At 51.4% G+C, this 25,222-nt stretch overlaps 1 protein-coding gene across 1 annotated transcript in view; it reads left to right on the forward strand.

The window, feature by feature from the left end:
* Window positions 1-947: 947 nt before the first annotated feature.
* The window catches only part of ZHX2 (zinc fingers and homeoboxes 2), a 173,061-nt gene continuing 148,786 nt past the window's right edge, over window positions 948-25,222 (forward strand). The window contains exon 1 of the mRNA XM_027132354.1: window positions 948-1,516. The gene's annotated coding sequence lies outside the window, so the exon portion shown is untranslated. The remainder of the gene's footprint in view (window positions 1,517-25,222) is intronic.

A 25,222-nucleotide genomic window follows, 5' to 3' on the forward strand; every position in this document is an offset into this window, starting at 1 on the left:
AACGCGCCGAGATGCCCACGGAGGAGAAACTGGTCCATCCGGGCAGGAGCGGGCGGCGCAGACAGGTTGCTCTCCGTGAGATTCCAAAGCGTCCCCTGAATCCCAGATCCCTTAGAGCTCCGCAGCTGAGCGCTGTTGCAGGAACGCCGCGCCCCAAACGCAAGCTCACGGTTGCAGAGGCCGCAGGCGAAGAGCGGCGAGATCCTGACTCGCCTTTGCTCTCAGGCGCCGGAGGGGATCCGGGGGGCGGCGGCGGTTAGGGATGCCCTCCCGCCAGGAACGCCGGAGTCCCAATTCCGAAAGAGACCCGCCTCGCTTCCGAGGGACTTCCCTGCGAGCGCCGCAGGGGTGTGCATTTCTCGAAGTCTGAGAATCCCGGCGAAAGCTGGCCCGACAAGAGTTGAAGTCAGCTCCCGGGGCGTCTGTTTGTTTATTGGCTCTTAGGGGAAAAGTTTGAGGATGTTGAACCAACCTCAGACCTGGCGCAAGCGGAAATCTCAGAATCTCTCCAGCAAAAGTCATCTAATTTCGACTCGTTATATAAGTGAGGGGCTCTTTCTTACCCTCCCTACCCCAAGCCCTCTCATTACTATTCCAGGAGTTAAATGTGTCTCGCTTAAAAAAAAATTTTTTTTTAAGTTATTATTATTTCTTTGAGTCCGAAGGCGGGAGAAAGCAGGCAGAGCCGGGGGCGCGCGGCAGCCCCACCCTCGCGCTGCCCCTTGGGCTGCGGCAGGAACGCGGGATCCCGGGTGCCGCCGGTTCAGGGCGAGCAGCCGAGCCCCGCGGTCCCTCCGTCCGCCACTCCACGTGGTCAAGATCAACAGTTTGTTGAGCTCATCAGTGACACCTTGAACTTTTCATAAAGAAAATGGGTATTGCAGCGGGAGGGTTCGGCCGCGGCCGCCGCGCCGGGTCCTGCTTAATATTCAATGATCTCGCTCGCGCCTCCCCCTCCGCCCCTCGCAGAAATTCCACCGAGTCCGTTACTGGGCTCAGACTTTTAAGTTAATTTACTGCCCTCCCCCCAACCTTGGCTAGTAACCAGCGTCTTTAGGGCTAGCTTCCCCCCCGGCTCCCGCCTGAAAATGACATTTCGCCGGCGTCTCCGGAGGGGGCTGAATTTCACTTTGTAACTTTCTGCGGAACCCGAGCCCGGGTGGCAGCTCGGGTGGTGGTATCGTATGCAAATACGCATGCTGACGTTACAGATCATGTGGGTTTTGGCGTAGATTCCCCACTGATCGAGACATTTTTTTCCCCTTTTTTTTTCCCTTCTTTTTTTTTTTTTTTTCTTTCTTTCTAAAAATTTTGGCCACTGTTCTCCGAACGGGGGCTTCTTCTGTCTGTCTGTCTGGCAGGCTGGCTTTCCCCCTCTTTCCCACGGAGCCCGAGCCGGGCGCCCGGTGGGGAGTGGGGAGTAGGTGGGGGGAGCCAGCAGAGTTCCATTTTGGAACGCCCGTGCAGCGTCTCCGCGTTCCCAGCCCGGGTCTCCGCGTTCCCAGCCCCGGCGCAGGTAAGAAACTTCGCCCCGGCGCGGAGCACCCCCCGCCCGGCGCCGCCGGCCCCAAGCCCCGCACGCCGGGCACCGGCCACTCCAGCCCAACTTTCCCACCGCTGCCGCAGCCGCCGCCGCGGCTCCCGAAAATGTGTTGTTAATGGGACTTGGCCGGGTTTGCGATTGGAAGGGGGGGGGGGCGGGAGGGAGGGTGCAGGCTCTTTTTGCGGGTAGGAGGAGATCAGAGGATCCAGAGGTGGGGGAGATTTTTTTTAAAGAGTTTTGATTACAAGTTTGGATCAATGGGAGGCAGACCGAGAAGGAGGAGGAGGAGGAAAAACATGTCTACGTTTCCCTATGTCGACATAAGCCACAAAAAAATATGGCGTCCGCTTTCGACAGGGCGTTACGTAGACCCGACTCTGTTTTTATTTATTTATTTCGTGGCCGGCTCCCTCCCTTCTTGGCCAAACTGCGGCGCTTTGTGCGAACGGGGCCGGTCCCGCGGGGACTCCACCGGGACGTGGCCCCGGCTCCGCGGGGTTTGGCAGGCGGGGGGCTGCGTGTGTGTGCTCCCCTCCCTCCCCCGCTCTCCCCTCTTCTCCCCTCTCCCGGTGACGATTCGCCGTAATGTGGTGGCAGGAAGCATGACGCCGTGGGTTGAGGCTGCCTCTCCTCTCCGCGCTCCTGGTGGCTGCAGGCAGCAGGCGCGCGGCGCGGGCGGGCGGCCGCCCGAGCTACCTGCCGGGGGCCGGGCCGGAGTGCGGCGCTGTCCCCACGCCCCGCTCAGGTGCCGGGAAACCCGCGTGGGGAGGGGCGGCGGGGGACCCTGGGGACCCCCGGGCCCGGCTGCCCGCCGCCCGCGGGCCCGCGCCCGCAGCCCGCCCAAGCCCACGATCGCCCCCCGGAACGGCAGCTGGCGCTTTTCGTCTGCCCCACGAGAGGTTCATCTTTGTTGGTGTTGCGGCTCCTTTGTGGCGTCCCCAGGACTTGGTATCTTCGCCTTTGCAAACTTGCCCCTTTCCCAGCCGCTTTGCAGGAGGCTGGAAAAGGAGCGGAAAGTTGGAAACCAGTGAGCATCACAGCACCGTCCCCTCGGCCTCGTCGCTGTGCGGAGCTCGGGAGGCGGCGGCGCACGACCGGGAGGAGGAGGGTGGTGTGTTAGGCTGCGGAGAAAACTTGCCGGGGAAGCCAAGTTGTGATTTGCTCAGGCTTCCACCTGATGGATCGGCTTCAAAGCCAGTGGGGTCTCTGCCTTCAGCTATTGCCGCGATGGCCTTTTGTTTGTCTGGGAGGTGAGAGAGGAGGAAGGTGAGGAAATAATGACTTTCCCTGGACCCCTCCCCTTTGAAAGTGTCGCTGCCCAGCTTGGGCCCCAGGGATCTCCAAGTCTCTTCGGGCCCTAGAGTTCTGTCCTACCTGCTCCCTGATGATCGCCTTCTGCCTCTAAGTTAGCAGCTCCCCAAGTCTGAGGCAGGCCCAGCTGGGCAGGATTTGGGGAGCGGGCATCCCTCCCCTTCATCCCTTGGGTCGCTCAGACCTCCCACAGTTACCCTCTTAAAACACACACATACACACACACACACACACTCACACACACACTCTCCTTTATGTAGAGCAGAAATTAATGCCTGTTGAAGTGAGAGAGTGAGGTTCAGAGAGCTCTTCAAGATTTCCGTCAAAAGGGGATTTTCTATTTATGAGGGCAGTTAAAGAACTTGAGTCCCGGGGCAGTGATGTCAAAAAGCATTTGGATGACAACCAAGTGGAATAAATATCTTGTAAAATGGCACGTTTAATGGTAAAAATAGATTAATGGAGCCGCCAAGTGCTTGAATGGGGCTAACATAACGGTTTCAGTTTAAAGGGAAAGTTATATCAAGCTGTATACACATCTTCTTTTAAGGCCAAAGGCGGGAAATTTACAAGTAAGATTGAAATGCATCACCGACAATGACTGGATCCGCGATCTGTGGGAATATCATTGCCGTTTAAACACTCTGCTTTGCGATTGTTCTCATGTGCACGCGTACCTTGCGGCCAGGTTTGGTGTCAACTAAGGATCCACTTGAAGTTAACAGCTTTTAAGGGGAAAATTTGGAGGCCAACGTTCTGGGGTAAATCGGATATATTAGCTAATCCCCGTTTAAAGGGAAAAAATCAAAATGCCACAAATGTTCGTTGGCACTCAAGAAAAGTATTCTCCCAATGTAAATGCAGTGTACCTTGACATGCCAAAAGGTGACCCCACCCCAAGCGTCCCATCCACACCAGGACCATTGATTCAGTGGGATGCCATGCATTTGACAAAAACAATAATGACGGTGTTTGATGACAATGGCTGACACTGTTTCAGTATGCCGGGCATAATGCTGTATATTTTACATGCTTTATCCTTTAATTCTCACCGTAACCCTATGAGATAAATACTATTATTATCCCAAGCTTAGTGGGGAAGAAACTTAAGCTCAGAGAGGTGAAACGAACTGACCCAAAGCCGCATGGCAAAAATCAAATCCCATGTTTGAAGCCAAGCCTTACAACACTCCAGTACAGCAGCTCCCCAGATATGGGAAGTTGTAGTGAGAATGAAAAGCGAAGGCAGAAAAGAGGGAACAGTGACCATGGCCCAGTGGTCCGAACTCAGGAATTTTCCTAGTTTTCATCTCTTAATTCATTCATTTAGCAGCTGTGTGTTGATTTATTTGTTCATTCCGCAACTGTAATATTCATCACACTAATAAAAGCCTAGAGTCATTAAGCAATTTTATATGCCAGAGACCATTCTAAGTGCTTAGGATTAAACTATTTTGTCTTCGTGACAACCCTGCGGGGTAAAGTACTGTCATCCTCTCCTTTTTATAGATGAGGAAACGGGCACGGAGAGGTTCTCTAACTTGCCCAAGACCAAACAGCTAGCAAGCAGAGTGCCAGACCCCAGAACACGCACACTCCACGTTTGCAGACAATGCACTGCTCCAGACGTTCTAGAGGTGCTGCTGAGATAGAGCATCTATCTAACCTCGACGCAAAGCACTGCTCCAGACACTATGGAGACGTCAGTGAGACCAAGACCCCTTACCCTCTAGGAATCTGAGCAGCCAGCAGGCCAAATAAAGCAGGATTAAACAGGTACTAGAATTGAGAAAAGTAACTAGTGTGGAAGTACAATGAAGGGTGCAGTTCTTGTGTTCTGAGGGACCCATGGAGGATTTCCCAGAGGGGGTAGCATCAGAACTGACCCATGACTGAGGAAGAACAATGTCTGGCGGTGTGTCGGGTATCATTGAACTCACCTGTTAGCAACAGAAATCCCGCCCACCGGTGACTTAACCAGATGGGGGCTTATTTGTGTCAGACAACAAGAAAGTGGGTGGGACCATGCCTCAGCTGTACCACTGGGGACCCAGGCTCTGTCTTTCTACTCTGCCACCCGTAGAGTATAGGCCTTTGGCCCCAGGTCTGTCACCTCGTGGTAGGAAGGTGGCCACTGCATCTCCAGGCCTCACACCTGCACACCAGGAAAGGGGAAGTAGGGTGAGTGAGGCGCGAAGAGCATTTACCTAGTGTGGCTTTACTGTCACATTTGGAGAGGGACACCCCTCTCAGGAACTTCTGCCCTTAGCTCAACCAGAACTGTGCCACATGGCCACCCAACCCTACCAGGAAGGGGCAATGCCGTGTTTTTAGTTAGGCACATCACTGCCACGAGCAAACTGGGGTTCAGCATGTAAGGCAGAAGGGGTGAATGGAGAAACGGTTGTTGAGTTGGCAGATAAGGCGTCAGTGGCCTCAGATGAGAAGAGGAGGTTACTCCTGATGAAGTTAAAACCGCGTCCTGAGAGCTGTGTGTATTCTGGGGAGATGGAGAGGGGGATGCAGGGAAGGTTGTGCAAAGAGATGCCTCCACACTTGGGGATGGACGTAGAGGAGGTTGGCTGTTAATCTGTAGGTACTGGGGAGCCATGGCAGGCTTCTGAGGAGGGAGTGTCAGATGTTTGGAAGGTAAGACTGACAGCCGTGTGCCTTACGGAGATGAATCAGCTTGGTTCTTATTTGAACTAAAATGAGTTCTGGAAAGTTTCAGACCAGGGGACCAGTTCTGCCTTGGGGCAAAAAGAAGACAGCACACTAAGAAAGTGAGAGAGATTTTCTTTTAGGTCCTGCCAATAGGAATCCAAAATTAACCTGATGTCAGTCGGCTGTCACCAGGAAGTAACTAGCTCTCCTTGTGCAGTAACTCAGTGAGTGGAACTGGATACACTGGGAAGGGTACCAGTTTACTCCCCAGACATGACGCTTGCTTTTTTCCTGACCCTCGGACTCCCCAGGCCCCACCTGCAACTCCACCACTCATCAGCAGAATAATTTTGGTCGTGACCCTTCAGTTTTGCTTTTAAAGGAGGGGATGCTATCAGAGGGCCTCCGGTCAGGTTCCCCACACTGGATTCCTCCAGCAAGGACCAACACCCCTGATTCTCTGCTCAAGTAATAGCTTTATGATTTGGGGCTATTACATACCTCTTTAAACCTCAGTTTCCTCATCTCTAAAATGGAGATTCTTCCAGCAGCTGCCTTCTGGGTTGTTGTGAAGCTTAAGAAGAGATTTATAAAAGAGCTTAGCACAGCGCCTAACACGCGGATTATTCGCAGTGAACGTTACCTGTTATCACCATCATCTCCTCTGCCATCATAATCACTGCCGCCACCTCTAGGATGTGACTTTCTTCTCTCCTTGAGGTAATTAACATGCATAGATTCTTATCGTAGATTTCGAGACCCCAACTGTCCCCATCTCATTGCAATTCTCCTCCCTACCCCCCCTCCTCCATACACATATATGCTCATTTGTGGCAAGTCTGAGCAACTACTGACATGGAAATCTCTTCCTGAATATCACAGGGGGACCCTGGTGCAGTCTTCAGGTACTGTAATGTGCTGTGTCATGGTCAAGTCCAGGCAGCGCAGTTCTGAAAGGATGCTTAGCTGCTCGCATACCCCTGTGGTAGACAATAAAGTGGGCATTGTTTTTGGCATTGACAAGGTAGTTTCATTTGTAGTTGAAAAAAAGAAAGTCCTCTGGATTCCCCGCCCCTACCCTACGTCGAACAGGTTGGGATTTTAAGAGCATCCACCCCCAATCTGTTTCCTCTTCCTATGCTTGAAGTCATGCACTTAAGAGGGATTGATTGGCAATGGTGTGTGTGTGTGTGTGTGTGTGTGTGTGTGTGTGTGTGTGTGTGTGTGTGTGTGTGTGTGTGTCATACATATGCACATGTAACAAGCCCCCAAGGAGATAAACAGTCTTGGCAACGGTCCATCACGTTCCACCCAAACTTTAAAATGGAGTCAAAAAAAAGACCAGAGTCGGTTTTCTTGCTGACACCTCTCCTTACCCCCTGGTGAACAATTTACGTGTTAAGAGCCACAGTTCTGCACACTTTCTTCCTCTTTCTGCCCAGCTCCGGTCCCCTAGTGCTAGAAACACTTAGTAGAGATTAAATCGTATTACACAGTGTTTCACTGCAACAGTATTTACCACATAAAACCTGCAGTGAATGAAACGCTTGTGCTCTTGATTCATGGGGGATCGATCTGAAGGAGTGTGACCCAGGCATTCACTGACTTCGGTTCTAAGAGGTTCAGAGTATATTTTAGGGGTGCACAGGCTTGCTTGGGATGGAAAAATGGGAAGCGTGTGCTGGGTTTACTGTCCTGGGTTTAAAGCCACTCTGGGTTCACCAGGCAGGGGGAAACCAGCCCAATCCTGCGAACCATTTGCCGTCAAGCCCCAGGCAGGGAGTGGATTCCCGTGTCTCTGGGGCATTGGAGGGTGGCCGAACTGAATTAGCTCTTTCTCTGGGAGGGAATCCTCCCTGTCGGGGGCCCAGAACAGACTCTGTGGGAGAAAGAAGGAGCCTGCTGTCAGGAAGGGTAGAGAGAAAAAGATGAATGAGATCTTCTGGGCTGGTTGGATGCCTGCAGCTGCAGCTTCTGGGCTCCAAAACATCTGCAGAAAACCAAGGAAGGACCAGAATCTACACGGAGGAGGCCGCATGCGCGCACGCATGGGCTGGGCCAACGTGACGGTTTAAATCAGTGTCGCAGAAAGCCTCAAGGAAAACACTCCTCAGCAGGGCTGACATTTGTGTCCCCCCCCCCCGACCGCCATCTCCGCCCTGCCACAGACCCCAGCCTTGTCCACTCTGGCTGATGAGGTGGAATGAATACAGATCTCCCTGCACACCCAGACACACCACAAACACAGTGCTGCCATCCTCGGGGCAGCAACAACTTCCAACAACTGGACACCTACCTTGTGCCAGGCGCCCTGCCGAATGCTCGCTCTCCACTGCGTCCTTCAGTGTGACCCTGAGGAACACATTGAGAGCCGTGACGGGGCCCCATGTTAAAGACAGGAGGCCAGAGCGCTCAGATGCTTGCTCAAGGTCACAGAGAGAAGGTCGCCAAGATTCGAACTCACATCAGGCTGATTCTAAAGCCAACGCCCTTGGTCATCGCCAGGTCTTTCTGAAGTGTTCTGGAGGCCAGCTCCACCCCAGCCTGGAAGAATAATGGCGGGAGAAGGGACACTTTTAGAATGAGCTTCTGGACAGTCTGACAGCTTTTCTGCTAAAGGAGTGTAGGGGTGAGTGCACACAGGCTTGCGTGCGTGTGTTCGTGCCTTTAGTCAAAACAGATCTGTGCCTGTTATCCTTAGCCCCCACACCCCACCCCCAAGACAGCCTCTATCAGTGTCTCTACCAGAACATTCTCTAGGGAGCACAGCACCCTCTCCACCCTCTCCTCCCTGGCTCCAGCGAGAAAAGGAATCCCAGTGGGCTGAAAGCTGCAGAGTTGGAGACGGTGGGAGGAGAAGCCGGGTGCTACTTTCCGGACGCTGAACAGCCATGCCAGCCAGTGGGGGAAGCAGGTAGAGAGAGCCGGCATTGGGAGGGAGGAGAATGGCTGCGTCGCTGTCTTTATACGATAAAAGAGGATCATTGTTAACTGGGAGCCCTTGAATCGTTACACGTCTGCCCGTGCTTCTCTCCAGCTGCAGGGCCATTTAGTTAAATAGCACACAGAAAACTCCTTTCAGCTGGCATTACTTTTCCCGCTGTTTTCAAAATATGAGACTGGGCCGAACTGCTCGAACGAAAAAGCCATCTCAGGCTCCCTTAGCCCCTGTGTGTACCCGGAGCCCCCACGGAACCTCCCTGGCCTGTGCAGGAGGACTTTTAGAAACTATTTTGCTTTGCACTGCATTCTTGTCTTTTTGGAAACAGCACCTTTAAGGGACTTGTACCCAGCCTGGTCAGAGCTGGATGTCACGGCCAAGGTGTTTAGGGTGGGTGGTGGCCCAGAGGGGGTAAGGAAAGGCCAGAATGACAGGGGCTGGAGGAGGGGAGATATGGACTTACAGCTGGAAGCTGGAAGAAGAGACTGCCCCCACCCCCGGCCAAGAAATCGAGGGGAAGGGATGCTGGTGGCTCCAGGCAGGAGTGGAGAGGAACAGGGCCTCACCTAACCTGCCCTAACGGAGTGCCAAGATCGCGTAATCCTGTAGAATGGCCTGGAATTTAATTGATTCTGAGCAGGCAGTGAATTTCTACCAGAGCCACACAGCTCGGGAGAGCTGGAAGACTTCACATTGTTTCCAAGAGCAAAGGTTCCTGGGCCCACGGAGCTGAAGAGTAGAAACGGTCTGGATCACTGGTGGGTTAATGGTAGACCCTCCGAAGACAGAGGGCAGGAGTCGACACTGAAATGGGACATGGCCTGACTTCGGCACTTTTAGAAATAGGATTTATGGGTCTCCAGGTAGAAAGTCTAATGTCCTCTGGCATCCCCGGAGGGGGACGTTGGGGGGATGAGAATAATAGCATTATTATTAATTATTATTAATTATAATAATTATTAATTGATTATTAATGGTGCATTAATAGGCTCAAGGAGTGTTCTAGCAGGAAGAAAGTTGAGGGATCGCCTCATCAAGCTTAGGGGAACTGAGGCTCAGAGCAATAAGGGAATTGGCCTCAGGTTACAGGATCGTATGGCAGTGTATGGCTTTCCCTCTTCTGTACAATCTAACTCAAGGCCCTCTGTCTCCTTCGGACTCCCCTGACCAGCCAGCCCCATCACAGTACCTTCCCTCCCCCCTTCTGTTTTTCTGTCCAATCAGCACACACTCACTGAGCACCTACCAGAGGAAGAAAAGAACGTCCCTGCTCTCAGGAAGTTCACGGTCATTTGGTGCTTAGCTTTCTGACATCACAGGCGCAAAGCTGAGTGCCTTTTGTGGGTTAGCTCACAGCGCTTCTAGGAGCTATGAGGACTCTGTTATCCCAATTTCACAGATGAAGAAGCACAGAGTGGGGAAGCCCTTTGTCCAAGGTCTCTGCAAGTCAGGCAATCCTACACCACACCTGATGCTCCTAAGGCAGGGGCACATGCAGCTTCTCCTACCCTCTGCACCTGCAGCTCCAGCGAGAGGGCTGGGGCCCCTCCCCCACTGATTAGCGCAGAGGGCGGAGTCACCAGCCGGCACTGAGGATGACACAAGGATGGGTGTGCATTCAGGGCCTGACAAAGGGCCTTCTTATGCGTGGGGAGTTTTCCCAAGGTATTGAATGTCAACTGTGTGTAGGCCCCACACACCCTTAACACCATAGCCCAGGTCATTTGTGTGGCAATCCTGCTAAGCAGATAGTGGGAAGGGCAGAGCCGGAACTCCAGCACAGGTCTGTGCAATCCCAGATCGGATCAGTTTTAGCCACATCAGGCAGGCATGCCTCAGCTAGAAGTCGCTGATTGGGGAGTCCTGTGTGGGCCGGGGCAGGTCACTTAGGGACACAGAATCACAGGTGGCAGCCCAGTTTAGTTTCCCAAAGGTCTCCATAAAACTAAAGGAACTATGAGGCACTTTAGGCAACTTTCAGTTGAGCAACAGATACTTATTTGAGTATAATAAGAAGTCCCAAGTGCCAGGCCCTGTGCATCTCTGTAGCATAGATATTAGCATTAGTCACAATTTAAAAAAAATAGCTTGAGAAGTAACTTACATACCTTCAAATGCACCCATTTAAAGTGTACAGTTAACTTTCTGTATATTTACAGAGGTATGCGTTCATCACCACAGTCTAATTTCAGAACATTTCCATCACCCCAGAAAGAGGTCCTGTGCCCGTTGACAGTCACTCTCCATCCCCATCTCCCACCCTCTCTCCCACAGCCCTCGGCAACAACGGATTAGACTTTCTGTCTTTATATATTCGCCTTTACTGACGTTTCCTGTGGAAGGAATTGTATAACATGGGGTCTTTCGTGTGCCTCTTCCACTTGGCATGTTTTTGATGTTCATCCATGTTATAGCATGCATCAGTACTTCATTGTTTCATGGCTAGTAATAGTCCATCATATGGCTAGACCACAGGTATTAGTGTGCTGGGGCTGCCATCGCCACGTACCGCAGACTGGGTGGCTTAAAGAACAGACGTCTCACAGTTCTGGAGGCTGGAAGTCCAGATTCAACATGTCTGCAGGTTTGATTGCTGTTGAGGTCTCTCTCCTTGGCTTGGAGAAGGCCACCTTCTTACTGTGTCCTCACATGGTCTTTTCTCTGTGTACGTGCCTCCCTGGTGTCTCTTTTTGTGTTCAGTTTCCTCTTCTTGTAAGGATACCCGTCGGATTGGACTAGGGTCCACCCTAACAGCTTCGTTTTCGCTTAATCACCTCCTTAAAGGCCTTGACTCCAGATACAGTCACATTCTGGGGTTAGGGCTTCAACAAAAGAATTTGGGCAGGACACAATTCATATCATACCACAGTGGTGTCATGGGCTGTTTTGTTTATCCATTGACCTGCTGATGGGCAGTTGGGTTGTTTCTACGTCTTAGCCATTGTAATAATGCTGCTGTGAACATTGGTGTGCAGTCTCTGTGTGGACGTGTGTTTTCATCTCTTAGGGAGATTTCTAGGAGTGGAATTGCTGGGTTTTGTGTTTAACTTTTTGAGAAACTTCCAAACTGTTCTCCTGGCTGTTTCCATTTTACATCCCGCCAGCAGCGTATGGGGATTCTGATTCCTCCATATCTTCGCCAACCCTTGGCATTGTCATAAGGTCCATTTTCCGGGGGAGGAAACTGAGGCACTGAACGGGGAAGGTCAATCACAGGGTTAGAGAGCAGAGGAGCAGGCTTCACACACACACACACCAGTTTGACCAGCTCCCTACCCGGGTCCAGGACCTCTTAGCAAGTGAGGCACCCAGTGTGTGAAACCTAAGACAGTGTTTGCTCTCAAGGTCAGCAAGTGCAGGCTTGGCACCTGAGAGAGAGTGAAAGCGCCTCCTTAAATTTCACATCCTGGGTGCCTAGTTTGCCCCTTACCTCACCCTTGCCCTGGCCCTGCAGCCACCCTGCTCCTTGTGTGTAGGGCACTGTGCGCCATGTTGGGGGGATGGGAGCGAGGGTGGGGACAGAAAATCAAGCCACCACCCCTTCCCCGGAGGGGCCCTCGGTCTGGCTGGAGAATGTGTGCGTTTGCAACCACACACAGCGAGCCCAGCTGGACCTGCAGAGGCAGAATCCCTGCTCACAGGGCTGCTGTGCAGATTTCAGGGGAACCTGAATACCTGCGAGGAACTTAGCACAGCGCCCGACACCCAGGCAGTGCCTCAGAAGTGCTGACTGGCACTAGTCTCGGACCTGTGTGTCAGGAGGCTGCCTCTGAGTCACGGGAGTTTGAGGGATGTCCTGATGCTTTGGATCTGTGACTGGGAGCCTCATCCCCACCCCACAGAAGAGCCGTCACCCAGTGACCAAGCAGTGGCCAGAGATGAAGGAAACTGGCCATCTGCGCCCTCCTCAGACCTGCTGAGCCTGTCCTGGGAATGGTGGGTCCGTCCACAGAGCCCAACACTAGCTCTCCTTCAACTCACGGGTGTCCCCGGTCGGGCTGTAGACACTCCAGGTCTGGCTCTGTTACCGCCAAAGCCAGAGTGCAATTCCTGTGCTCCCAGACTGAGAAAAGACCTAGTGGATAATACTGGTGGGGGTCAAGGTGAGCCAGGGAAGGAATGGCCTTGGGTCCTTTGTGCTGAGCTGACAGTCCCCTGGTTTTCCCCAGCTGGGTGAAGGGGCCCTGTCGGTGGCCTGGGCTGTAAACACCTCAGCCTGCTGGTCTCTCAGGGTTGGAGAGGGGTGCACTGACTGATCCTGGAGATTTGGGGAATCAATTTCAAGATGTCTGGGTACAGAAGACGTTTCAGTTACAAAAATGATAGAAATGGTGCTCGGCTTGGTCAGAGGCCACGTAGATTCTGTACGTGGCTTAAAGCGGACCCACCTCTCTTAATAACTAAAGCTCAGCGGTCTTGCCTCAGGGGAAGGCGGCTTGCTGGCAGAACCACAGGACCGAAGGTACTCAGACCTCCCGGCTGGTGCCCTCCCCAGCCCTGTGCACACACCGTGCCTGCCACACACCTGCTGGCACACTGAGCACGGGCAGTCCGTGCTGCAGGGTCACCGTGTGCCTCACCGGTGGCCTCAGGTGTGTTCTGACACCATGACAAGACCTCAGACTTGCGGGACATGAGGGCTTTACACTTTAACCCACACACACCCCCCCTCAGCCCCTGCCACCTGAACCCCTAGCTCTGGCTGAGTGGTGGCTCAATAAATCATTGTTTAATTGATAAACAGAATCGAATAAAAGAGAATCTGTGTGTGTTGAAATAGGAAGAGGGAGTCATGATGGGCCTCACTACCCAGAAGTGAACAGGAACTCTTCCAGAGTTGATTTTTTTGCATCTGTTTTTTTCAATAAGAGGGGGATGGAGGAAGTTATCAGAAGGAATATATGTCGTGGCATCTGTCACCATTCTCTCCCTGCCTCCACGCCACTGACGTGTGGTTCTAAAATACGAAATCTGATCATGCCCAGGAGTCATAAACCCAAATGCTTTTAGGGGCCTTGCATGTAGCAGAAACAATAAAGGGGTCAGGTGTAGGACATTAGGGAGTGGTGGGGAGTGGGTCAAAGGAGAAAGCATATATCCAGTCTAAAGCACCCAAAATCAAAAAATTTTAAGTGAGCTTTCCTGTCCATTCCAAGGACTGCTGCTTAGTAACTTCTAACCCATAGAATCAAGTCCAGATTCCTGAGCCTGGCGTGGCAGTTCTTTGAGAGCCGACCTCTACCTACCAGACGTATTTTGCCATAACCTCTTCCTCTGCTCTGCCATGTGTCCCACACTTCAGCCATTCAAGGCTGACCCCTAAACCCCACATGTGCCATCCTCTCTCCCTTTTCTTTCCTTTTCCACACGTAGGTCCTTCTCCCCGGAAGACTCATCCTCCAGACTTAGCAAAATCTACTCATTCCTGCTAGAGAGATACTGCTCTCCCCTCCGAGAGGCTAGTATGCCATGGAAATAACCACTTAGAAATCTTAGCACACGGATTTTGATCTGTTTGCACATCTGTCTCTGTGAAAAGCTGTGGACCACCCCTGCGCTCCAAGGGAGACTGTCCTCTTTGTCTTCGTGTTCCCAGCACCCTCCCAGGGCTGGCCCACTGAGTAGGTTCAAAATGGGCATCTCTCTCGAGTGACTGGATGGTTCTACAAATGAGTAAATGATTCTTTCACCAGAGCCTGTTTGGGAGCCTGTGTTCTGGGTCAGCACGAGGTAGTTAAATAGGAGCTGCTGCCCGCTGCTGCCCCTGGTGGCTGGTCCTTGCCAGTGCCTGGAAGGACAGTCACTGGACCATTTCGTCACAGGAAGCCGGCAAGGAGGCTTCCGTCCCAGGCTGCCTTTGTCCCAGGGTTGGGGCCTCTGGGCCAGATTCTGCTGATCTGCCTGCCTCCCTGGCTCAGCCCCGCTACCTTGTCTGGACATCTGGCCTCTGTGTGCATCCTGGGTCTACTTCCTCCCTCTGACTTGGCTGTAGCCTCTGTTTCCTTCCAGGAACACTGGGTCCACCTTCCTGTGTGGCCCCCAGAGCAATATCACAGGTGGCATTGCAGAATCTTTCTACCAATTCCAATGGTAAATTTTTTTTTTTTTTTTTTTTTGGGCAAGTCTGAACTTGAGACCAAACTCTAAAGGTGGTAGGAAAGAAGGACACACGTTGATTGAGTGCCTGATGCATGCCAACCATTGAACCAAGCATACTGTATTCTCTACCTTGTCTTATTTTATTTCATTCCCCGAACAACCCCAGTTGGTAGAAATTTTTATACCCATTCTACATATGAGGAAATTGAGGCTTTATGAAATTAACTGGATTTAAAGGCAGGCCCAAGTGACATCAGAGCCCAAGTACTTGCCACATTGCAGAGCTGGCATGTAAGTTAAAGGTTATTAAAACTCTGTGTTAAGTGCTTTAGTGAGTGGGATACAGAGTTTACTATTTTGATGTAAAAGGTTGCATGGCTAGAATGAGTAACAAAGGCATCTTTTCTCTTTCCCTTAGAAGGTGCTTCCTGGCACTAATACAGCTTCTTGTTCTCAAGATACTTGTCCTCTTACAGTTTTGGCGCCAAATACTTTTCCTCTGGGGCGGAAAGAAAAAAAAAACTTGTCACAAGAGAGATGGCCAATTGACTATGAGATTACAATCGTGTGTGTGTGTGTGTGTGTGTGTGTGGAATAGAGAATAACTGGCTATTCTGTGACAAACATGCATAAACCCTCTGGAACAGGCACTGATTAAGATGTATGAGTAGTCAGCTTAGGCTAAGCTATGATGCAGTGACAAGTAAACCCTGACATCCTAGTGGCTTAACCAAGCAAGGATTATTTTTTACTTTCATGAAATTCACTGAAGGACAAGAGCTCTTCAAGGTAGCTATGACTTAAGGATCCAGGCAGGCTAAATTTTTTTTTAATATTTATTTATTTATTTGGTTGCACCGGGTCTTAGTTGTGTCTTGCGGGCTCCTTAGTTGTGGCATGTGAACTCTTAGTTGTGGCATGCATACGGGATCTAGTTCCCTGACCAGGGATAGAACCCGGGCCCCCTGCACTGGGATCGCGGAGTCTTATCCACTGCTCCACCAGGGAAGTCCCCAGGCTAAATTTTTTAGCCACGTCATTTCAAAGAATCGGCTAAAGAGGAAAACAAAATCAAAGGGTCACATACACACTCTTTAAACATGTCACTTCTGCTCACATGACCCAGCCTAATGGCAAGGAGCCTGGAAAAACGTGGTGGAGCACGTGGATGTCTGTCGAGTAGGACACGTCTCTGTATCCAGCCACATCCTGGACTGACGGACTGTGCTGCTTCTCGGCCTCGCTGAGTCTCAGTGAGTGAAGAGGACCAGTGGCAGAGCCCAGATCTGAACAAAACTTCCTGCCACTTAGTCCAGCGTCACTTTTTGCTCTAAGGACAGTGTCCAATTGTCCTGCCCAGTGGTATGTGGGGAAGGGGTCCTGAGGATCCGAAAGACCATCAAATGTGCAAGTTAATTTTTTGCAGCATATTCACCTTTCTTACATTTCGTAGAGCACCATGCCAGTTTGGTCCTGCCTCGAGCATCCGTAAAGGAAATTAAAATTTTATGAGGCCCTAATCACTGCCAAGCACGAACGATGCTGAGCACAGGAGTAACTCTAATGGCTGGTATTGACCACGAGCAAGTGTGCACTGTGCCAGGTGGAGTCTCAGCACTAGTGGATTCATTTATATATTCCACCCACCTGCCCTGGGAGGGCCTGACCGTTCCTTTCCTCCTGGGAGAGGCCTGATTATTTGCATGTAATACATGAGGAAACTGAGGCTCAGCGAGGTGAAGGAACACAGCTAGGAAGGGGCAGAGCTCGGCTTCCCTGGCAGGTCTAGCTGATTCTAAACCCAACACTTGATTTGTGAGGTTGGGAGTAGGTAGGGGATGCAGAAAAGGCCAGGGATTAAATACTAGTGCCATTAAGGTAAGTAGTTGAAAGGTTTTTGTGGATTCAGCTATGCCTATACGTTCCGGGGGTGGGGGGAGTGTCAGAAGTGTTCTGAGTGTTGGACACTTTGTTGATTCATACAAGAAGTGTTCCACCTCCTACTACAGGCACCCTGCTAAATGCTACAGTGGTGAACAAGATGCTGCTTCAGTCTAGATATGTTTCTTTCTCTATGGAACTTTCTACATTTTTTAAATGACCTTGCAAAGTAACTTAAGAACCTTGATCCCAGCACCCTGCCCAGGAATGGTCCTGTGTTTGAATCTTAACTCTGAAAACATTGCACGTGGCCCCTGAGCTCTACTCGGAAAATAAGGACCCTCTTCAACCAATGTATCCCATAATTAACCAGCCAAGCGTTTGTTGGTTATCACCTTTGCATAGTTCCTATCTTGAACAGTCAGCCAACCAATATTATTGTCAACCTCCAAGATCACCTAGTCCAACCCTCTGAGGTTTTATAGGAGAGGAAACCCAGGCTCTCCCTGGGGCGTGAAAGGCCCAAGGCCCCTCTGCTACTATAAAAGGTTTCAATATCTAAGCTGGCTCCAGGACAACAAACTGCATCAACAGTGCAGAAAGTGCGCCTCTCTCCTCTACACTTACGTTCGGGAATGTTAAGGATGCAGTGTTTTGGGAATTCCCTGGTGGTCTAGTGGTTAGGGCCCCGCGCTTCCACTGCAGCAGGCACAGGTCCTATCCCAGGTTCTATCCCTGGTCGGGGAACTAAAACCCTGCATGACCTGCGGTGCAGCCAAAGAAAAAAAAGGATACAGTGTTTCACCTCTCTAAGCTCTTAACACCTTGCCCATATGCCTTTCCACGCGCCCAGGGCAGGAGAGCTGACAAGTTCTTCTCCCCACCCAACTCCTAGGTTTTGGGGAGGAATGGGGAGGTGGTGAAGGCTGCAGCCAGCCTTCCCTCCATCACAGAAGGTAAAGGACACACACGATGTCAAGTTACTAGCAATGGGAACCGGGCTAGAGCCCTGTGCTTTTCGCTTGGGCTTCACTATTTTCTTGTTTGATTTGCAATATTAGAATTGCATGCCAAGTTCTCTGACCAAGCTAATCATTTCATACTGGGGGATGGGGGGTACAGGTGGAAGAGATATAAATCCAAAGAAGTCTATTAAATATCATTTTGGTGAACTTCACATACTGTAGCTGGTTTGGTGCCCAGAATATACTGGTGTGACTTGATTATCTCCACGAAGTAGAGGCCTTGGTTGTGGTGGTGCTGGTCATCGAGGAGGGAGCAGGCCAGTGCCCAGTCTTTCTGATTATGAGAAACTCTCAGTCTCAATGACCCCACTGGACCCTGAGGTGTAGTCAGCTTCTTCTTTCCAAGCTTCTGGAAGAGTCCCATCCACCTGCATCCCACCAGCCCTCTGCCTTTGCTTTGCACGAATAACAGCAATTGAATTTACTTCGGAGAAAAAGAAAATGCTTTTGGTTTTTCCTAGCTGGTCTGGTACAGCTAGAGTCTGTCTGTCTTGCAGTTCAGGTGACCTTGACGACAGACGACACTAGTCACCATTAGGTCCCTTTCATCCCAGCCCCATCCCATCCTGCCCTCTTCCCCTGTCCTGGGTTCACACGGTACCGGTTACCAGGGTCATGGTGGCCTCCAGCTTTTCTGCTCTGCTAGACGCCCATGGATGAAGCCGGTGCTGGGCCTGCAACCCTTGGCTTCTGCAAAAACAGTGGGAGGGAGACAGCACAGTGAGCCCCCGGGCTGTTGTGGCCACCCCTTGTGCTCAGTAAATATTTGCGGAATTCCTGAGGCAGGCAGCACCAGTGGACCCACAGTGACCCTCATCCAGGAGGCAAGCTGTCGGAGACTTGGCACTCGGTCATTTGTTCTGGCAACGGATGAAACATCTTTGCACCACATGCTCTCGGTAACCCTAAATGCAGGTTAACAGTGAATGCTTGCGTTAGTCATGAGAATAGCTAGTGGTCACTTAAGAGCAGAGTCTTTTCCCAAGGGGGAGGGGGAATGAAAATCCTATTAAAATCCAGGAGCTAAAGAACAAAGAACGTGTTTTGTTTTGTTTTGTTTCCTCCTTTCAAAACCATGTGGGAGGTTTGCCTGAAAGACTTATAAAAACAAAACAAAAACCTACAACTGGAAGTTATACCATGTGTAGACAGGTGCACGCACACACACAAACAGAGCTAAAACAGCACAGCTGGAAAGTTTAATATTTGTGAGTCTTTTGTTTGCCAATGCAAAAGTATTTGTATCCAACTTTAACGCAGAAAGCATACGTTAAGGGCTTCCCTGGTGGCGCAGTGGTTGAGAGTCCGCCTGCCGATGCAGGGGATGCGGGTTCGTGCCCCGGTCGGAGAAGATCCCACATGCCGCAGAGCGGCTGGGCCTGTGAGCCACGGCCGCTGGGCCTGCACGTCCGGAGCCTGTGCTCCGCAACGGGAGAGGCCACGTCAGTGAGAGGCCCGTGTACCGCAAAAAAAAAATATGTTAAGTCTGATGGTCTGTTTTGTAAGTTCCGTACTGTAGACCTCCAACTCTGTAAATCAAGGCTTTCAACGAATGAAAAGACTATACGTTTGTGTGGTGTTTATTGAAAATAACAACACACAGAAAAATTCCTGCTCCTGGGTTTGCAGAGAGGGTGTATTTATTGCAAATTAGCTACTTCATTCTGGCTTTCTGGAATAAAACTCTCAGGGCATAGTGGGCAAATTATCATTTTTAGTAAAATAATTACTTAATTAAATGTATTCCTGCAAAGTTCCCATAATGCCCCTTCCTGTGAGATGGAGTTTCGTAAGTTGGGTCTGACAGCTTTCCTCATGAGCAGGATTTTGACATGGGGCTTCTATCTGGGGACTCTGGGAGCACAGGGGAATGTTTTCAGCTCAGATGAGAACTCTGTAGACTAGGGAAGCAGAGGTGCTCAGTAGCGCCCTCCTGACCCCAGATGCGCGTTTGGAGGAAGATGGCTGCCAGTTCTGGGCAATCTCTGTCTTTCCGTTTGAATGAGTCGACGTGGAATTTTTCCACTCTTCTGGAATAAGTATGTGTCCTGAAAGAAATTCTATACACAGGCAGGGGTCAGGAGGCCTGGGGTCTCCCAGCTCATCCACCCACTGCCTGCTGACTTGGAGGGCGTCCTTCGCCCCCTCTCTGGCTTCAGTGTCCCCGCTTGTAAAGTGGACGTGGCCTCACGGGCTTGGAGTGACTTTTCCTCCCAGTGGTCTGTTGGATGGGTTCGCTCTGTCCGCTCCAGGCTGGCAGGACTTCTGCAGGTTGGGCTGCTTGTCAGAGGCCTGCTGACACCCAGCTGCCTCAGAGGAGCCTGTTGACTCAGATCTTTCTGGAAGCCTTGTACAAAAGAACTCGTCTCTCCAGCAAAATTGCCCACGGAACTGGTATGACGTTTCCTTGGAAAGCCCACGTGGTGTTGAGCAAGCAGGCTGCCGTGCGCAGCTCCCAAGGCAATGGGCCTGGGGCTGATTTACAGGGAAGAAGCGAGAAAGGGAAAGAGAAGGGGCGGCTCGTGGCGGGTGGACGGGGTCTGGCGGGTTCTCGGGGCCCGTCGCCTGCTGGAAAAGTTAATGGGCCGTCTCGGTGAGGGTGAGGGGGGCAGAGCTGGCCGGGCTGCCCTCCCAGCCCTCGGCCTCTGGAATGCCATGTTTATTTACGGCTCTGGGGATCCTTGTTTCTCTTGGGAAATCACTTCTTCCAGGGCTGCAGGAGGCTGGCAGCATGTCTCCAAAGCAATCTCCCTTCCCCTCCAGTTAGAGCTTTTGGGGACCAGGGGGTGGCAGCGGGAGATGCTTTAGGAGAAGAGGACAAAGTGAGCCTGCAGGTGGTGGCGGGACTCTGAGTGGTCAGCCCGTATGAACGCCCTCTCCTTCCCCCTTTCCGGTTCTGAGCCTGGGAAGAAGGGGGTGGGGACTCAGGGCTGTGGGCACTTAAAAGTGAAAGCAGCCAAGCACAAGCCACCGGATTTCCCTCTCCCTTCCCCCTCCCAGCCCAGCAAGCAACCCCCAAATGGCACCCGGAGCAGAGGTGGGAGCGTGCTTAGGTTAGTAGGTGGCGTGAGCCAGACTTGACGGTTTAACCATCTGGCGTCTTTCTGTGTGAAGCTGTAACGGTGGCTCTGGGCCCACCTCACACTCAGCGCTCCGCGTCACTTCCTCCAGGGACTTGCGCTGGAGCTCGGTCTCGGCCCTCCTGTCACCTCCACGGGGAGGCCTTCCCTGGAGTGGTCCCTGCTCCCCGTTCCTCCAGACCAGGATTTCTCGATCTCACCACTGTTGACACTTGGGGATGGCTGAGTCTTTGTTGTGCAGGGCTGTTCCGTGCATCACAGGGTGCCCAGAAGCATCCCTGGCCTCGACCCGCCAGATGCCGGTAGCGCCTTCCCTCCAGTTCCCTCCAAAAACATCTCCAGATATTGCCAGATGTCTCCATGGGGGCAGAATTGTCCCATCCTTCCCTCCCCCTCTACTGAGAGCCACTGGCTAAGTCACATCCTCTGTTTTATCTTCATCTCGGCCTTCTTCACTCTCTGAAAGGATCTTACTTTTTCTTCACTTGATCCGTCTGGTGCACAGCCCAGCAGCACAGTATATTCACCTGAGAAGTTTTTTAAAAATCCCACTGCCCAGCCCTACCCCCAAATAATTCAATTAGAATCTCTGGAGTCTAGGGACATGCTCATTTTAAAAGCTTCCCAGGGCTTCCCTGGTGGCGCAGTGGTTGAGAGTCCGTCTGCCGATGCAGGGGACACGGGTTCGTGCCCCGGTCCGGGAAGATCCCACATGCCGCCGAGTGGCTGGGCCTGTGAGCCATGGCCGCTGAGCCTGCGCGTCCGGAGCCTGTGCTCCGCAGCGGGAGAGGCCACAGCAGGGAGAGGCCCGCGTACCACAAAAAAAAAAAAAAAAAAAATGCTTCCCAGATTCGTCTGCTGGGCAGCCTGGCTTGAGGATCACTGCTCTCTCCCCACCGGAGGGTGAGCTGCCACCTGAGGGAGGAACATGGCTCCGTGGCCACAGTTATGTTGTTAGAAGGGCGTCTGGTGCATAGTGGGGACTCAGAACTGAGATTGCACGAATGAACAAATGCTCAGAAAACCCATCGTCAGCGGTGGATGGTTTTGGTAGGGATTCTTTCATTTTTATCATTCATTCAACAAACATTCATGAAGTGCTTGCTCTGTGCCACATGAGGTGCTAAATGCAGGGGATGCAAAGTTGAGTAAAATGTGACCCCCATCTTTTAGGCGCCTCCAGTCCCCTGGGAGGCACAAATATGCAAAGACACAGGGTTGCCCGTATCATGAGATCATTGCTGGACTGGAGGTCTGTGGACAGCAATTAGCGCATAGAATGAGCAGTTCCTTAAAAGACACTAGAAAGGCACCTAGTTTCTCTCCATGAAGTGTTTTACTTACATTGTCACACTTGAACATCATCACAACCATGGACAGTAGGTGTGGCCCCCATTTCCCAGCTGAGCAAACTGAGGTGCTACATAACTTCCAATAGGGGTCACCTGCCTATGTGTGGCCCAGCCTGGACTCAAACCCAGGTCTGCCTCTCTCAAAAGCCCACGTTCTTTCCAGCATACGATGCTGCATCCAGAGCTGAGGCCAGAACACAGGATCCTGGATTCACTTGTGCACACGACCGGCACGTAAGATCAATCCCACTTCTGCCGTTAACCAGCAATTGAGTCTGTGTTTTCTGCCCCTGAAAGCTTACCCCTGAAGACCCTTTACTCTGTGCTCTTTCATTCTGTGAAACCAAGAGTCAGACTGTCTTAGTCTGGGTTCCCCAGAAGCAGACCCCAAGACAAAGATCCAGGCGCACGTCGTTTATCTGAGAAGTGAAGGAAACTGGTGGGTGAGCCAGGAAGTGAGACGGGGATGAGAAGGTAGCAAGACATGGAGCATTTTCAAGGAAGTTATCACAGTGGGCAGCTGGGACTTAATCCCACGGGGACCTCCGGCCACCTGTTGGCTGAGACAGGTATGGTACTTTCTCACCAGCTTCCATCAGCCGCGGCTGTGGGCTGCTCCCTGAGGGGCCGGATTCTCCTGTGCTTCCAGCCTGCCGCCCAGGAAGCAAAGTGGGCCTGAAACCAGGGAGAGCCCCCAAGCGAGAAAACCCAGGTGTCGGCAGTTGGAAGCCAGGCCACCATGCACTGGAGCGGGAAGGGCAGGGGGATGTGGGCGGGGCATGGGCAGCGTCTGCTCAGAGTCAGAGGAACAGCTCCCCGCTCGAGTTCGCTCTGTTACTTTGCAGTCTCATTCACTGAGCCGCCAATTGTATGCAGAGCTCCATGATAGGTTTGAAATAGAAAGACGTTCTGTCCTGACCGAGCTGGCCATCGTGGACAGATGAGCAGAGCACCTCCTGTCCAAGCATCAGCACTGAAACATCTGAGTCCCAGCCCCTCAGCTCAGCATCCATGCTTCTTCATCATCAGGGCCCAAACCCCTCTCCCGTCATTAACCTCCCCCTCGAGCTCTCTGCTCCAGGACTTTTGAACTACTTGCAGCTCCTGAAGAAGCTCCTTCTCTCTGACTCTCCTCCCTCTGGACCTTTACACCTTCCAGTACCTCTCCCTCCAGAGTAACTCCCCCTCTTTATGAGTCAGGTTAATATCACCTCCTCTGGGAAGCCATCTCTGACTAACACTCCAATCCCGGATGCCCTTGGTTTTTTGTCAGGTTCACTGTTCTTATTCCTATCAGAGTCGTCATCTCTGCAAGACTGTCCTCACCTCTTGTCTGTAAGCTTGGGGGATGTCGGGGATGCCTGTGTCATTTTCACTGGGCATTAAAGCCGGGCCTGGGTATGAACGCTATGCCTGAAGCTGAAATTCAGCTTAACTACTTCCTAACTGTGGGGCTTGGGTGGACTTTAAACCTCAGTTTTCCTATCTTTAGAAATGGGCACAATAATGCTTCTTTCACAGGGGCGTTGCAAAGCATTAGAGAAAGTTCATGAAAACTACCTAGAACACAGTATGTACAGGTGTCTGAGTTAGGGTCCCAGCAGGTAATGAGGAGGTAAGGGGAGCTAATGAATGGACTACTGACAGTGGGGTGGGCAGGGTTAAACAGAGCCAACAAGACCTGAGGAAGCCCCGGGTTAGCAACAGCTGAAGGCTTTGTCTCCCCTATAACTGAAGGGGCAAGAGGCCACTGGAACTCAAGAGAGGGGTAGCTGGAGCAGAGTAGCTGTCCCATAAGATAATAAGGAGTAAGAACTAACGTTTACTGTGTGCCCACTATGGCCAGCACTGTTCTAAACCCATTAATTCATTTAAGCCATATTTATGGGGTAAGTATTACTATTTGACCCATTTGGCAGATGGGAAAGCTGAGGCACAGATTCTTTTTTTTTTTTCTGGGTCCCACAGTGGTGGTGGGACCTCACTCTCCTTTGACCCTCTGATCTCATGCTGGTCCCTCTCAGTGGTAGAACTCACCTGGGTGTAGAGGGTGAGGACCCCCACTGAAACAGTCCATGGGAGTCACAGAGCAGAGTGGAGAAGGGTGGAGAGTGGATCTGCAGAGCAAAGGGAGGCGATCCAGCACAATAGGCGATTGGTAAGTAGGAGTGCGGTTGCTACTGCTCCTACTATTATTGTCATTGGATCATCAAAGCATGGGGCCATGCCTGGCTCCAGGGTGGGCTCAGATATTTTCCAGTGGAATGAACGAACCACTGTCCTGTTAACTACAAATGATAGCAACATCAATCAGGCCCTGAAGAGCATATTTATTGAGTCATGTAATTGAAAATATCATCCCTTTATGCTTCTGGTAATATAGGAAATAGTTCACTGCTAAGAGTTTAAATACTATCACATGCTTGACTCAGTGAATTCTTTTTGACATTTTTTCAGGATTTTCAGACTATATGAGAAGGAAAGCAAAACACTACCATCAGTGTTATAGGCAGAAATAGAAAAGTAGGTTTTTCCATTCAGGTTGAAACGTTAAGCACTTGGTGGTGGCCTTTGAATTTAAGTTGAGAATTTCACACTTCTGCCTGAGACCACCCAACCTGGAAACCACAGGTGAGGCCCTGCGCAGTGGGCTCCACATGGTCAGGAGGGAGGTTGTGGTGCCGATACACAGGGCATAAGGCTGACAGGGTATAGGAGGCCGGGATGGCCACCTAAGGCTCAGGAATAACAGCTGACATTCACTATATGCTTTCATGGGCCAGGTCTTGTCCTGAGATGTTACACGAGTTTACTCATTCAGTTCCCATAACTATCTTCTAGGGTGGGTTCTGTTAGTAGCCCCATTTTGCAGATGAGGGAACTGAGGCCCAGGGAGACTAAGTAATTTGCCCAAGGTCATCAGGTGGTAAGTGGAAGACCCCCTAATTCAAGTCCAGAGTCTGACTCGGGAGACCTTCTTTCAACTGCAGTGCTAATCGCCTCTGTGTTAGAGAGTGGTGGAACTGAGGCCTGACTTCAGCCGTCTTATTGTTCAAGTGAGGCTTAGAGAGGGACAGTGATTTGTCCAAAGCACCCAGCCTTGCTAGCAAGAGAGTTCAAATGGGTCTTCATGACTGCTTCTGACTCTGAACCATCCTGTCCCCTTGGGCAGGTCACTCACCTTGTTTTCCATTTACTTGCTCATCTGTAAAATGGGACTAATAGTTATACCTTTAAATACTCCTAAGAGACACGGTCATTTCTGCCCTGACTCCTCTTGGATATGAGGACCACATACGACATATATGGACACCTCAGGTAAACTG

The sequence above is a fragment of the Aethalodelphis obliquidens genome, unplaced genomic scaffold, assembly GCF_003676395.1.
Source record: "Aethalodelphis obliquidens isolate GAN/ISIS:26980383/991018 unplaced genomic scaffold, ASM367639v1 scaffold41, whole genome shotgun sequence".
Taxonomy (NCBI): Eukaryota; Metazoa; Chordata; class Mammalia; order Artiodactyla; family Delphinidae; genus Aethalodelphis; species Aethalodelphis obliquidens.